General features: G+C 40.1%; 1 non-coding gene across 1 annotated transcript; it reads left to right on the top strand.

Moving 5' to 3' along the window:
• Positions 1 to 717: 717 nt before the first annotated feature.
• TRNAG-UCC (transfer RNA glycine (anticodon UCC)) lies at positions 718 to 790 on the top strand. The gene has a single exon. It is a non-coding gene; the product is annotated as a tRNA-Gly (tRNA).
• Positions 791 to 16,751: the final 15,961 nt, after the last annotated feature.

Genomic DNA, 16,751 nt, shown 5'->3' with positions numbered 1-16,751 from the left:
CTGGTCTGTCAGCCATTGGGTAGAAACAGTGTCAGGTACTTACTAGACATTATCTTTCACTGTCAGCTCTAAGTTGGTAATTCTCAAAACCACATCTTCAGTTCCATGCTCCTATCCACGGCTCGTTGTTGTGCTTTCCACTGAAAATTATGTTCATTAAAAAAAAAAGCAATTTACTCAGGAGAGAGCTCTTCCTAAAAATAACCAGCATATATACACTGAAAAGTCATATACTCAAGGGTAAAAACTAAATGAAAATAATTTTCACTGCTTCTTCAAGGATATTCTTAACTGACTTTTAAGTGAAACTGGCTTTTTTTTTTTTTTTCTGTGAGCACATGGAGCTGAAGAATAACACAATGACTGCTAGTATAGCTGGTTCCATGACTTCATGCCAAGGTGCCGACAGTTTCACCCACTGTTGCCTTTGCACCATCAGGGCAAAAGTCAACATGGTGAAAAAAGCAAAAGAAGTCTTAGTGTTATTATGAAAAGAGTTTTGACCTTATAAGACCTTTCCAGGGGTTCCATGGACCATACTTTGAGAACCACTGCCCTGTGCCTTCAGGATGTCTTGGTAAACAAGACACTGTTGTCGCTGCCCCTGTGGAGCTCGCATTCTAATGATGGAAGACAGTTGACAAGTGGTGAGGCGAACAGGGAGACTTCACAGGGAGAGCAACTCTGTGAAGAGCACAGACAAGAATGTAGAAGACTTCCCTGGTGGTCCAGTGGTTAGGACTCTGCACTTCCATTGCAGAGGACACAGGTTTGATCCCTGGTCGGAGAAACTAAGATCCCACATGTTGAGCAGTGCAGCCAAAAAAGGCAAAAAAAAAAGAATGTGATAGACAGTCATGAGGGATGGAGGAGGGGCTGTTTTTGAGAAGGCCCCTCTGAGGAGGTGACATCTGAGCTTAGAGCTCAAGGATGAAAGGAGATCTGTCATGCACAAAACTGGGGAAGAGGATCCTAGGAAGATTATATATAGCAAAGGCCAACATCCTGAGACAGGAAAGAGCTTGACATTTGAAAGAGACAAGAAAGAAGGTAGTCAGGATGCGGTAACAGCAGTATTATTTATGGCCCTTAAAATTCCTGTAGGAAATTTCCATGTTATTATCATTAACAATAATAGTATATGTATTAATTTATTGAATCTTTGCAATAATCTTGTTATCCCCATTCTACAGATAAAGAAACTGAGGCCTGCAGAGAATGGGAAAGTTGGTGTCAGAGCTAGTATACCAGGGCTGTATGGCCATGGAACCTATACTTGTAATATTTAGAACCTGTTTTTGAGAAAACAATTACTCAATAGGTAAAACTTTTTTGTTAGTGCACATAAACCCTTGAGGGTGTGTGTGTGTATAATATATCTAATGTGTCAACTACAAATTGGCACTTGCCATCTACCTATCTACCTCTGCAAGGATTAAGTGCATTTGCTGCTACAACTACTGACCTTCAACACCCCCTAAAAAGAGTCTGAGGTGAAGAGCAGAAAATGAGGCACTCTGTGCTCAGAGGAAAACAGGCAGGACAGGTCTTTGGATAGTTAGGTATTTTCAGGAGCCTATTTTATGAGCCGAATTCTTGTATCTCCTCATATCTAGAAAAGCACTACAATCCTTAATGGTGATGACTGTTCCTCTTCACGAGACTGGTAGAAAACTTTTGAAAAAATATGTGCTTGATTGCATGTATTCCCCCTTCACCAAAACCACATTTATACTCACCTTCCCCCTCTCCTCCTGCCTCTTTGGGAGAGTTTCTCAGAGCCACCTGAGTTGCTGTCTCCCAGGCCACAGTCCTCATTTTGCCCCAAATAAAACTTAACTCCCAACTCTCACATTGTGCATATTTTTAAGTTGGCAGATGTATCCCTCTTTTCTTGGAGTCTGGAGAATTTTTGGTGTTGTTCAGTCATAAAGTTAGGTCCAACTCTGCAACCCCATGGATCACAGCATACCAAGCACCTCTGTCCTCCACTATCTCTTGGAGTTTGCTCAGATTCATGTCCATTGAGTTGTAATGCTATCTAGCCATCTCATCCTCTGCCACCCCCCTTCTCCTTTTGCCCTCAGTCTTTCCCAGCATCAGGATTTTTTCCAGTGAGTCATCTCTTCACATCAGATGACCAAAGTATTGGAGCTTCAGCCCTGTCAGTGAATATTCAGAGTTGATTTCCTTTAGGATTGACTGGTTTTATCTCCTTGCTGTCCAAGGGACTCTCAAGAGTCTTCTCCAGCACCACAGTTCAAAAGCATTAATTCTTTGGCGCTTAGTCTTTATGCTCAAATTTTCACATCTGTACATGACTACTGGAAAAAACATAGCTTTAACTATATGGACTTTTGTCAGCAAAGTGCTGTCCCTGCTTTTTAACACACTGTCTAGGTTTGTCTTAGTTTTTCTTCCCAGGAGCAAGCATCTTTTAATTTCATGGCTGCAGTTACTGTCCGCAAGAGCCCAAGAAAATAAAATCTGTCACTGCTTCCAGTTTTTCCACTTCTATTTGCCAGGAAGTGATGGGACCGGAAGCCATGATTTTAGTTTTTTGGATGTTGAGTTTCAAGCCAGCTTTTTTCACTCTCCTCTATTACCCTCATCAAGAGGCTCTTTACTTTTTCTTCATTTTCTGCCATGAGAGTGGTATCATCTGCATATCTGAGGTTATTGATATTTTTCCTAGCAGTCTTGATTCCAGTTTGTGATTCATCCAGCCTGGCATTTAGCATGGTGTTTAGTTCAGTTCAGTCACTCAGTCGTGTCTGACTCTTTGTGACCCCATGAATCGCAGCACGCCAGGCCTCCCTGTCCATCACCAACTCCTGGAGTTCACTCAAACTCATCGTCCATCGAGTCGGTGACGCCATCCAGCCATCTCATCCTCTGTTGTCCCCTTTTCCTCCTGCCCCTAATCCGTCCCAGCATCAGGGTCTTTTCCACTGAGTCAAATCTTTGCATGAGGTGGCCAAAGTACTGGAGTTTCAGCTTCAACATCAGTCCTTCCAATGACCATCCAGGACTGATCTCTTTTAGGATGGACTGGTTGGATCTCCTTGCAGTCCAAGGGACTCTCAAGAGTCTTCTCCAACACCACAGTTCAAAAGCATCAATTCTTTGGTGCTCAGCTTTCTTCACCATCCAACTCTCACATCCATACATGACCACTGGAAAAACCATAGCCTTGACTGACAGACTTTTGTTGGCAAAGTAATATCTCTGCTTTTGAATATGCTATCTAGGTTGCTCATAACTTTCCTTCCAAGGAGTAAGTGTCTTTTAATTTCATGGCTGCAATCACAATCTGCAGTGATTTTGGAGCCCCAAAAAATAAAGTCTGACACTGTTACTCCACATCAATATACAGTCTGGTTGTATTCCTTCCCTGATTTTGAACCAGCTCATTGTTATGTCCATTTCTAACTTGCTTCTTGTCCTGCATACAGGTTTCTCAGGAGACAAGTAAAGTGGTCTGGTATTCCCATCTCTTTACAAATTTCTGTTTGTTGTGATCCATACAGTCAAAGGCTCTAGCATAGTCAGTGAAGCAGATGTAGATGTTTTTTTTTGACATTCCCTTGCTTTTTCTATGATGCAACGAATGTTGGCAATTTGATCTCTGGTTCCTCTGCCTTTTCTAAACCCAGTGTGTACATCTAGAATTTCTCAATTCATACATTGCTGAAGCCTAGCTTGAAGGATTTTAAGCATTACTCTGCTAGCATGTGAAATGAGCACAATTGTATAGCTGTTTGAACATTCTTTGGCATTGCCTTTCTTTGGGATTGGAATGAAAAGTGACCTTTTCAAGTCCTGTGGCCACTGTTGAGTTTTCCAAATTTGCTGGCATATTGAGTGAAGCACTTTCACAGCATCATCTTTTAGGATTTGAAATAGCTCAGCTGGAATTCCATCACCTCCACTAGTTTTGTTCTTAGTAATGCTTCCTAAGGCCCATCTTGACTTCACACTTTAGGATGTCCAGCTCTAATTGAGTGAACACACCGTCATGATTATCCAGGTTGTAAAGATCTTTATTGTATAGTTCTTCTGAGTGTTCTTGTCACCTCTTCTTAATCTCTTCTAGAGAACTAGAAGCTATTAAAGTCACAGATTGTTAAGGAATCTCTCTCTTAAGAAAGAAATCGTAGCCATCAGCTTGGTGAATGAAGTTTCAATGAATAATTCTCCTGAAAAGTTTCTCTCAACGTGAGCAGTCCAAGAGGCATTGATTCTTTATGAAGCTTTGTTTTATTCTAAGTGCTGTGTAGACTAGAGAGCAGTGAGCTGTGAAGCTGAGCAGTCTCCTCTGACAAGTTCCTCTGTGCAGGCTGCTGGTTGAGTGACTAGTCTAACTTCCATGGTGGTCTGACAGGAATGTTACAAAAGTGTATTGTCCTATTGCCAAATCTATGCAGAGATTCAGGAAGGTTGTAATTCCCTCTCTAGGAGCACACCTGGCCTGAGAACTCTCAGCGAGGGGACCTAACTGTCAGCTTTGACCAGGAAAGGGCAACCTTTTGGAAATAAGGATATTGAGACCACCCATGTCACGTTCTTGAGATGTGTGTGCAGATCTGCAGCATGTCTTTAATCCTGTCTTTGTGGAAACGTCTCTGCTTTGCTTCTCAGCCGAATCCCATCTGCAGCACTGGGTGAGGGATGGAACCTAGCTCCAAGAGGCACTGTTTCTTGAAGTCAGACTTACTCTCTGGTTGTGAGCCCTCTGTCCTCTGGTTTGCAACAGAACTGTGTTTCTTATGAGGCCAACCCCTTTCCATGGCTTCACCATCTGTACCTTAGCCCAAATAGTAGACTCTTGTGTCTACTCACTGGGGAGCCCTGCTCTGGGCTTTTAAAACTTGTATGATTCATTACCATCTTTCTAAATTCCATATATATGTATTAGTATACTGTATTGGTGTTTTTCTTTCTGGCTTACTTCACTCTGTATAATATGCGAGACAGCAAAAGAGACACAGATGTATTGAACGGACTTTTGGACTCTGTGGGAGAGGGAGGGGGTGGGATGATTTGGGAGAATGGCATTGAAACATGTATACTATCGTGTAAGAAACGAATCTCCAGTCTATGTTCGATACAGGATACAGGATGCTTGGGGCTGGTGCACGGGGATGATCTAGAGAGATGATATGGGGTGGGAGGTGGGAGGGGGGTTCAGGATTGGGAACTCATGTACACCCGTGGCGGATTCATGTCAATGTATGGCAAAACCAATACAGTATTGTAAAGCAAAATAAAGTAAAAAAAAAAAAACTACTTGTAGGGTTCAGTCAAGGTGTGATTCTGTACCTAGTCTCTCTTGACAACAAAGAAAATACAGTATGCACTTGTTTTCTGACTTTTATAATATGTAGTCTAGAAGTTCCATGAGGGCAGGGTCTTATCTGTTTCTGCTCACTTTTACACCCCCATCCCTGGCACAATGGCTGACACATCCTATTCATTCATTTAATGACTAGCTGAGTGGTTTCCCTGGACACATGGAAATAGATATATGAATAGAGTAGAAGATTTAGTCATCCACCGGTCTTTTATTCACTATTCCAAAAATATTTATTGAGCACTGATTATGGGAGACACTCTGTTCGATGCTAGGAATACAAAGTCCATGGGCAAAGCAGTCTAACCAAGGGGACTTTCCCAATTAGGTGGATTCCAAGAAATGGTCCTTTGTTCAGTGAGGAGCATGAATCAAGAGACCTTTGCGTGCACCACACTGCTAAATCAAGGAAAGTAGAAAGAAAAGGAAAACATTTCCTTTCATCCTTTGGATTGAGAGCTCTCAATCTAAAGGCCAGAGAACCCAGCCCTATGCAAAATACTGAGCTGTTGTGCAGTGACACATACATGAACAAGAAAATATTAACATGTCCCCAAACGCTGCAGCTCTCTGAGTAACTGAGTGATCGTTACTCACGGTGTCTTTGTCAGTGTTTCCGTCCCACAAAGCTGTCCCCACCCTCTGCTTGGTTAACTCTCCCTAATATAAATCTCAGGAAGGCTATGTCTACATGTCCAGATGCCCCTGTTAGTCTCTCTTTTAAGAACCCAGTTCCTTTCTTCCTAATGCTTCATCCCAATTTGCAATTACCTTTTGTTTCTAGCCTTTCTCCTTTACCGCACCGCAAGCTCCAGAAGGGCAGGGACTTTGTATGTTTTGATCAGGCTGTCTTTCAAATGTTGTGCACTGTGCCAATAAATATTTGTTTTTAAAAAAATAAGGATCACAGCCCAATTCCTCCTTAAAATGTTTTGAAACCTGGCTGAGAGTGTTGTAGTGGTAATACCAGAAACTTCTGACACAGCTGGTCACGTTGACTTCATCTTTCCACGTTATTGCTAAATGGATGTGCTGGGCAAAGTTCTGATCTGGTTTCCTTTTTTAAAGACCTTATTTATTTTTAATTGTGATAAGGACTCTGCTTTTTTTTTTTTAATTTGTATTTAAATTTTAAGGGATATACTTTCACAATGTAAGTGTTATCAGCTTTACTGACATTTTAGAAAGAAATGTTTTTAAACATCCACTGATGAAGAAACATATGACAAACCCAGTAAATTGATACTGTGGAAGATGATCTAACTGGAACCATTTTAAAAAGAGCTGGAACAGGCATTCTGGAGGAACTGCCATGCATATCCTGTTTTTTGACTTCTGAACTGGACCAAACTGCCAACTGTCTGAGAAGTCAGAAAATAAATGAGAAAGCACCTATTCTGTTGAAAGGACCAGGACTGATCAATGAACTTTAACCTAGTGGCCTCTAGCTTTTCCTCATCTTTTACTAATGAACACTTCTCCTGATTGATCACCTCATCTTGCACCAACAAACTCCTCTTAAAAAAAACTACTTGCCTCATCTTCCTCTCTTCTTCCCATAAAAGCCCCGAGCCCTTCTGCAATCAAGACTCTATTTGGTAGGTGCAGAATATTCCCATCTTCCAAGTTTTTAACCCTTTGACCAACATCTCCCTCAGTCCCACTACCCCAGGTCTACTTTTAAAAATAGTAATTTACGTTAAAATTACTTTATTAACTTTTTGTTCCTGTTTTTTATGTGATAGATTTATGTCTCCAAACAACTTAAAGTGATGAGGACACTTTAAATAAGGTGATAAGAGATAGAAAACAGCCTGACCAAGATTTTTAAAAGAAATGACAGCTGGCCTCTATGTAACCACCGTTAGATTGTAACATTTTTCTGGGCGTTAGAGGGAGCCGTTGCTACCTTTGGCTTTTATTGTAAGCTTCCTCTTCTGTTATCTTAAAAGAAAAGCCTCTTAAAAGTTTTAAATTTTAGTTCAGTGAATTCCCTTAAATGGGGAAAATGCTAAGTAGAAGGAAAGAAGTAGTCAACTGACTTATATTTCAGCATTCAGAAATACTGCTTATTAAAATTTGCATTCATTCCCAGACTTTTCAGAGAGATTTGAAGGGCCCTGCTGTGTTCATTAACAGCACAGTGACCAGTTAGAAGACTAGAGAGGGAACTGCTGAAAAGGAAGGAATGACTAATGTTGGAGGGTCAGAACCCTAAAATCCTTCTGACTTAGCCAGGCGCAACATGCGATTTTCCCTTTGACAAAACATTATGTCCTGATTTCTCATTTTGGCCCCAGTAATTACTTCTCAGAGTGTTATTATGCTTGCTGTTTCATTTCCTCCTCTGATGATAAAGGAAGCTGCCAGTTGCTCAGTGTTTCAACTGAAAACATCAGACAGGGAAACTACAGGAGAAGTAGGCAAGCACAGGCAGGGCTCTGGTGGCAGGAGTCAGATCATTTTCTTTCTTGCTTTTGCTCTTTCTGTCTCAGTTTCCTATTTTCCATTTTCTTCTTAACCTTCTCCACCTTTTTTCCTTCTGAGAGGCCTCTTCCTTAAGCCCACCAGTGCTCTTTAACTGTTTGACTCAGTCTTCCTTGACTCAAGAAATTTTTATTTTCCCTTGGCTGGGCCATGAGGCATGTGGGATTTTAGTTCCCCAATTAGGGATCGAAGCCACATCCCCTCCAATGGAAGCGGGGAGTCCTAACCACTTGACCGCCAGGGAAGTCCCATCAACTCGGGAATATTAATACAAATAAACAAGACTCTAGCAATCATTGCAATATAATGTAAAGTGAATTCCTTTCTCTATAAATATAACAGAATTTTTTCCTAACTGATGAAAATAGTTCTGAAATGAATAAACAGAGACTTTTAACATATAAAATTGGAAAAAATTTTGTTTTCATTTTCATAGAGACCTAGAACTCCATATCTTTCCAAATCTAGTATAGTCAAAGGTATGGGAAAACAAGTACCCTCTTATATTGCTCATAAAACTGTAAATTGACATAATCTTTGACCCAGAGAATCCACTTGTGGGAAGTTCAGATGTGCAAAAGGATTTTGTCTGGGGAAGTTTATCACAGCACTATTGATAATAGCAAAAAATTGGAAAGCACCTAAATGTCCAGCAGTTCTTGGTCCGCTAATCTATGTGATTCCCCAGTCCTCTGGAAAGACCAGGAGTTTTTTACTTTGTACTTGATACATGAATCTCAGTTGGATGAGTGGGACCCTAGAGGTCCAGGGGCCTCTCCAGTTAGTGACTACTAGTCTTCTCCCATTTTTAGTACAGATACCTTGGTTTCCCCAAGGTTTTCAGTCTGCTGCTTAAAACTTCCAAGTATTTGCCACTGTAATTCCTTCTGCCTTCTACTCTAGTTAAATAGAAGAACCCTGGTCATTTTTTTTTTTTAATAATTGTATTTCCCACAGCTCAGCTTAGGTGCTTAGTTAATTTTTTTGAATGAGTGAGCAAATAAATGTGGTATTTGTGATCTGCCTTGAATGTGATGAGCTCTACTTCAAGATGTAGGCCTATACTGTTTTACAGAAATATATCTTTTACACGGTAATACTTCAGGGGGAAAATTACTGTGATTCATAGCATTTCAAATGTTCACCTAACCAAACAACAGTGATGGTTTTAGCCATCCATTAATTCAAGAAATGTACTGAGTACTTTCTATATACCAGGCACTATGCAACCACATCCTGGAATGTGAAGTCAAGTGGGCCTTACAAAGCATCAGTACGAACAAAGCTAGTGGAGGTGATGGAATTCCAGTTAAGCTGTTTCAAATCCTGAGAGATGATGCTGTGAAAGTGCTGCACTCAATATGCCAGCAAATTTAGAAAACTCAGCAGTGGCCACAGGACTGGAAAAGGTCAGTTTTCATTCCAATCCCAAAGAAAGGCGATGCCAAAGAATGCTCAAACTACCACACAATTGCACTCATCTCACATGCTAGTAAAGTAATGCTCAAAATTCTCCAAGCCAGCCTTCAGCAATACGTGAATCGTGAACTTAGATGTTCAAGCTGGTTTTAGAAAAGGCAGAGGAACCAGAGATCAAATTGCCAACATCCACTGGATCATGGAAAAAGCAAGAGAGTTCCAGAAAAACATCTATTTCTGCTTTATTGACTATGCTAAAGCCTTTGACTGTGTGGATCGCAAGAAACTGTGGAAAATTCTGAAAGAGATGGGAATACCAGACCACCTGACCTGCCTCTTGAGAAACCTATATGCAGGTCAGGAAGCAACAGTTAGAACTGGACATGGAACAACCGACTGGTTCCAAATAGGAAAAGGAGTACGTCAAGGCTGTCTATTGTCACCCTGCTTATTTAACTTCTATGCAGAGTACATCATGAGAAACGCTGGGCTGGAGGAAGCACAAGCTGGCATCAAGATTGCCAGGAGAAATATCAATCACCTCAGATATGCAGATGACACCACCCTTATGGCAGAAAGTGAAGAGGAACTAAAAAGCCTCTTGATGAAAGTGAAAGAGGGGAGTTAAAAAGTTGACCTAAAGCTCAACATTCAGAAAACGAAGATCATGGCATCTGGTCCCATCACTTCATGGGAAATAGATGGGGAAACAGTGGAAAGTGTCAGACTTTATTTTGGGGGGCTCCAGAATCACTGCAGATGGTGATTGCAGCCATGAAATTAAAAGACGCTTACTCCTTGGAAGAAAAGTTATGACCAACCTAGATAGCATATTCAAAAGCAGAGACATTACTTTGCCAACAAAGGTCCATCAGTCAAGGCTATGGTTTTTCCAGTAGTCATGTATGGATGTGAGAGATGTAATAAAGCTGAGTGCTGAAGAATTGATGCTTTTGAACTGTGGTGTTGGAGAAGACTCTTGAGAGTCCTTTGGACTGCAAGGAGATCCAACCAGTCCATCCTAAAGGAGATCAGCCCTGGGATTTCTTTGGAAGGAATGATGCTGAAGCTGAAACTGCAGTACATTGGTCACCTCATGCGAAGAATTGACTCATTGGAAAAGACTCAGACGCTGGGAGGGATTGGGGGCAGGAGAAGAATGGGATGACAGAGGATGAGATGGTTGGATGGCATCACCGACTTGACGGACAATGAGTCTGAGTGAACTCCAGGAGTTGATGATGGACAGGGAGGCCTGGCGTGCTGCGATTCATGGGGTCGGAAAGAGTCGGACACGACTGAGCGACTGAACTGAACTGAATTGATGCAAGCACTAGAGCTAAGACCGTAGACTTGAATTCCAGAAAACTGTATGGCTTGAACTGTTTAAACTACACAATTAAAGTCTCTTAACGGACTTATTTCTATGACAGAGGATGTTTTTCAATTCAGAAAGATTGATTTACTCATTTCTTCCTTATGGACCTCTGCTCCTTTGGCATCATAGTACCTATGAAACTGAATGAAGTCAAAAGTTTTGTAATGGGCATATAATCAGAGAGAAGGGAGCAGACTAAGTCGAAGACTATTTCTTTCAAAACATGGAAAGGTCTGGAAATTTTTATGTATTTTTCTATTTCTCTAAGATCAAATTCTTACTATTTATTTCTCCTTTTTATATACTTCCTGTATATAAATGTAACATTCCTTTACTATATACAGTCGTCCCTCTGTATTCACAGGTTCTGCATCTGGGGATTCAACCAACATCAGACGGAAGAAATTCAGGAAAAAAATTTCAGAAAGTTCCAAAAGGCAAAACTTGAATTTGCCACACACTGGCAACTTTTCATATAACATTCAGATTTTATTTGCAACTATTTACACATAGTTTATCTTATATTAAGAATTATAAGTAAAATAGAGATGACTTAAAGTTATATGGGAGGATACAGTACAGTATAGTTCTGTTGCTCAGTCGGGCCTGACTCTTTGCGACCCCATTGACTGCAGCATGCCAGGCTTCCCTGTCCATCACCAACTCCCAGAGCTTGCTCAAACTCGTCCATCGAGTCAGTGATACCATCCAACCATCCCATCCTCTGTGGTCCCCTTCTCCTTCCGCCTTCAATCTTTCCCAGCATCAGGATCTTTTCCAGTGAGTCAGTTCTTTGCATCAGATGGCCAAAGTATTGGAGTTTCAGCTTCAGCATCAGTCCTTGCAATGATATTCAGGACTGATTTCCTTGAGGATTGAGTGGTTGGATCTCCTTGCAGTCCAAGGGACTCTCAAGAGTCTTCTCCAACACCACAGTTTAAAAGCATCTGTTCTTTGGCTTTTAGTTTTCTTTATAGTCCAACTCTCACATCCATACATGACTACTGGAAAAACCATACCTAGCTTTGACTAGAAGGACCTTTGTTGGCAAAGTAATGTCTCTGTGCTGTCTAGGTTTGTCATAGATTTTCTTCCAAGGAGCAAGTTTCTTTTAGTTTCTTGGCTGCAGTTACCATCTGCAGTGATTTTAGACCCCAAGAAAATAAAGTCTGTCACTTTTCCCATTGTTTCCCCATCTATTTGCTATGAAGTGATGAGACCAGATGCCATGATCTTAGTTTGCTGAATGTTGACTTTTAAACCAACTTTTTTACTCTCCTTTTTCACTTTCATCAAGAGGCTCTTCAGTTCTTCTTCATTTTCCACCATAAGTGTGGTGTCCTCTGCACATCTGAGGTTATTGATATTTCTCCCAGCAATCTTGATTCCAGCTTGTGCTTCATCCAGCCTGGCATTTCACATGATATACTCTGCATGTCAGTTAAATAAGCAGGGTGACAATATACAACCTTGATGTACTCCTTTCCCAGTTTGGAAACAGTCTGTTCTTCCTTGTCCAGTTCTAGTTGTTACTTCTTGACCTCCATACAGATTTTTCAGGAGGCAGATAAGGTCTGATATTCCCATCTCTTTAAGAATTTTTCACAGTTTGCTGTGATTCACACAGTCAAAGACTTTGGCATAAAGCAGAAATAGATGCTTTTCTGAAACTCTCTTGCTTTTTTGATGATCCAGCGCATGTTGGCAATTTGATCTCTGGTTCCTTTGCCTTTTCTAAATCCAGCTTGAACATCTGGAAGTTCACAGTTCACATACTGTTGAAGCCTGGCTGAGAGGATTTTGAGCATTACTTTGCTAGCATGTGAGATGAGTACAATTATGTGGTAGTTTGAGCATTCTTTGGCATTGCCTTTCTTTGGGATTGGAATGAAAACTAACCTCTTCCAGTCCTGTGGCCACTGCTGAGTTTTCCAGATTTTCTGGCATATTGAGTGCAGCACTTTCACAGCATCATCTTTTAGGAATTGAAATAGCTCAGCTGGAATTCCATCACCTCCACTAGCTTTGTTTGTACTGAGGCTTCCTAAGGCCCACTTGTCTTCGCATTCCAGGATGTCTGGCTCTAGGTGAGTGATCACACCATTGTGCTTATCTGGGTCGTGAAGATCTTTTTTGTACAGCTCTTCTGTGTATTCTTGCTACCTCTTCTTAAGATCTTCTGCTTCTGTTAGGTCCATACCATTTCTGTCCTTTATTGTGCCCATCTTTACATGGAATGTTCCCTTGGTATCTCTCATTTTCTTGAAGAGATCTCTAGTCTTTCCTGTTCTATTGTTTTCCTTTGTTTCTTTGGATTGCTCACTGAGGAATGCTTTCTTATCTCTTATTGCTATTCTTTGGAACTCTGCATTTAAATGCGTATATCTTTCCTTTTCTCCTTTGCCTTTTGCTTCTCTTCTTTTCTCAGCTATGTTTAAGGCCTCCTTAGACAACCATTTTGCCTTTTTGCATTTCTTTTTCTTAGGGATGGTCTTGAACACTGCCTCCTGTACAATGTCACGAGCCTCTGTCCATAGTTCTTCAGGTACTCTATCAAATCTAATCCCTTGAATCTGTTTGTCACCTCCACTGAATAATCATAAGGGATTTGATTTAGGTCATATATGAACAGTCCAGTGGTTTTCCCCACTTTCTTCAATTTAAGTCTGAATTTTGCAATAAGGAGCTCTTGATCTGAGCCACAGTCAGCTCCCAGTCTTGTTTTTGCTGACTGTATAGAGCTTCTCCATCTTTGGCTGCAAAGAATATAATCAATCTGATTTCGGTGTTGACCATCTGGTGATGTCCATGTGTAGTCTCCTCTTGTGTTGTTGGAAGAGGGTGTTTGCTATGACCAGTGCGTTCTTTTGGCAAAACTCGATTAGCCTTTGCCCTGCTTCATTTTGTACTCCAAGGCCAAATTTGCCTTTTACTCCAGCTGTCTCTTAAGTGAAGTTGCTCAGTCGTGTACGACTCTGTGATCCCATGAACTGTGGCCTACTAGGCTCTCCGTCCATAGCATTTTCCAGGCAAGAGTACTGGAGTGGGTTGCCATTTCCTTTTCCAGGGGATCTTTGTGACCTGGGCATCAAACCCAGGTATCTCTTGACTTCCTACTTTTGCATTCCAGTCCCCTATAATCTGTCCTTTTCATTATAGGGGACCAGAATGCAAAAATAGGAAGTCAAGAAATATGGGAGGATACATATAGATTATTATGCAAACACACCAATCCCCCATGGATACGGTGGGACAAGCATATTATTCCAAACAGGCTCTAAAATATGTAGCAATCTCATTTTAAGGACACATTCTGCTCACTTAGTGAAGTCAGGGGATAGTTGCCTAGTTTCAGCAGATGATGTTTAAGCCTTTTCTTATTGTGGGTTATACCTACAAATGGCTAGTTCATCAAAGTTAGAGCGTTATGTACAATAGAGATGGAATCAGTTTCAGTGAGGAGGCACTAGCAGTTCCGTAAATGGCTTTGGGAAAGTGGATCATTTGTTTTGATAAAATTAGATTCTCTACCTAACACCATTCATGAAGATAAATTCTAGAGGGATTAAAGACTCAAATGTTAAGAGGCAAAATCCTAAATATATCAGGAGAAAATGTAGGAAAATGTTTATGACTGGAAAATTAGAAGTCAGTTTTTAGTCAGAGCCTAAATGCAGAAGATATAGGGAATGAGTTGATATGTTTTACTGCCTCAAGATTGATAAATTTGAACAGCATGTATAAGTTCTCTGTTACAAAAGGCATCATAAGCCTTCAATAACATGTCTAGGGTATGTAAGCAAAGTTCAGAGACAAGTGACAAGTTAGAAGATAATATTTGCCAAACATATAACACAGGAAAGATTAGTATTTAGATCCATAAGATATTCCTTCAAAAATGGAAAACTCAAATAAACCAATGAGAACCTGGAAAAAAAAAACATAGGATAAATTAATTGTAGAAAAATAAATGAAATTGGCCAGTGAATGTATAAATAGAAGCTGAATGTCATCAATTATCAAGAAAATTGGATAGAATACTGAGATAATTTTTCAACCATTATACAAATTAAACTCATTAATAAAATATAAAATGTGGTAGAATATACATACACACTGCTAATGGGAATATAAAATTGATACAGCCACAATGAACAGGGCAAATGGCAATACTGAATAAAATAAAAATACACATATGCTATGAGCCAGCCACTCTAGATATAGCATCTCCTTTTCAAAAACACTGGTACTTGTACACAAGGAAACATGTCCAAGCATGTCCATTGCGGAGTTCCTCATAGGGAAGAGCAGGAAATGCAGAACCATGAATAAAAGAACGGCTAATAAAGCGTATAAACAAACTGTGTATGTGGTGGTTTGAGGCAGTTAAAAGGGTGCGGTAGGTCTCTGCCAACCTGGATAGCTCCCCACAGCATGTGGTTCGGTAAAAAACAAGTTACAGGGACCAGTGGTTAAGACTTTGCCTTTCAGTGCAGGGGTACTGGCTCAGGCTCTGGTCAGGGAACTAGAATCCCACGTGCCTTGTGGCCAAAACAGCCAAACCATAAAAGAGAAGCAATGTTGTAAAAAATTTAATAAAGAACTTAAAAAATATAAACAAAGTCTTAAAAAAAAAAGCAAGTTACAGATATATTTCTATGAGGGACAGGAGTGCGGGTAGGACTTAAAAGGGATTTGATCTCAAATGTTGCCCCTTTTTTAAACAAAGGTAATGTGTTTATTACTTATTTTTAAAAAGTTCATTTTCTGATTATTATCTGATGCAGATGAAATATGCGTACTCCCTTTAAACACTTAAGAGATGCGTAATACATCAAATAAAATTTAAATATATATAAACTTAAATATACATATATACATATATAGCATAACTTGAAATCAAGAAAGAGATGTTTTCTTTTCTACCAGAAATAAAAAGTGAAGTTGTTCAGTCATGTCTGAGTCTTTGAGCCCCCATGGACTGTAGCCTACCAGGCTCCTCTGTCCATGGGATTCTCCAGGCAAGAATACTGGAGTGGGTTGCCATTTCCTTCTCCATGGGATCTTCCTGACCCAGAGATTGAAGCCGGGTCTCCCGCATTGCAGACAGATGCTTTACCCTCTGAGCCACCAGGGAAGCCCCAGAAATAAAAAGGGAGACTCCAAATCTAAGCAGTAAGTCCTAAAACCAAGGGGCTCACAGAGCAAGAGAATCAGTTAGACTTTATTAGTAGGGTTGGGGCTATAACCTCTAGATTTTAGCATCAGCAGCTAACAGATTGTGGAGTAACCAGGTGGTCAAAGGGCATCACCTAACTGGAAAGCAAAAGATGTGAGCAGAATTGATACAGAACAACACATGCCAGGACTGCCTCCACTCCCACCCCAGTACTAGAATATCAACTTAGAAAAGCAGGGGGGGAAGGAAATCTAAATGAAAGACATGCATTTCTGTTTATCTATCTACCTATTTATTTTTTAAAACCAGACTACTGCATTGAAATTCTTAGGATAAACTGTTAAATACCGTTAGTACCTGTGAACATTTCTGTTTAAAAGAGACTGGACACTGCAGCAACATGGGTGGACCTAGAGATTATTGTACTAGGTGAAGTAAGTTAGACAGATATCATGAAATCACTTGTATGTGAAATATATATATATATATACACACACACATGCACACACACACACAAATGAACTTATATACAAAACAAATAGACCTAGAGACATAGAAGACAAACTTAGGGTTATCAAAGCGGAAAGGAGAGAGGATAAATGAGTTTGGGATTAACACGTATACACTACTATATATAAAATAGATAACAAACAAGAACCCATTGTATAGCACAGAGAACCATATTCACTATTTTGTAATAACCTGTAATGAAAAAGAATGAAAAAAGATATATATATGTTTGTATAACTGAATCACTTTTGTACACCGGAAATGAACACAACATTGTAAGTCAACTGTATGTCAATAATAAAAAAAAATTATGACTTATCTTTACCAATAATAAAATAAAAGACATTGGGCACCGTTTAAATGACTTAAATAACCAGATATAAATAATATTGGACATTTAATTAATTTTCCTGTTAAACTCCAGG

This window comes from Capricornis sumatraensis, chromosome 4, assembly GCF_032405125.1.
Source record: "Capricornis sumatraensis isolate serow.1 chromosome 4, serow.2, whole genome shotgun sequence".
NCBI classification, from domain to species: Eukaryota; Metazoa; Chordata; class Mammalia; order Artiodactyla; family Bovidae; genus Capricornis; species Capricornis sumatraensis.
The sequence above is the reverse complement of the archived record's forward strand: the minus strand, read 5'-3'. Positions and strand labels throughout refer to the sequence as shown.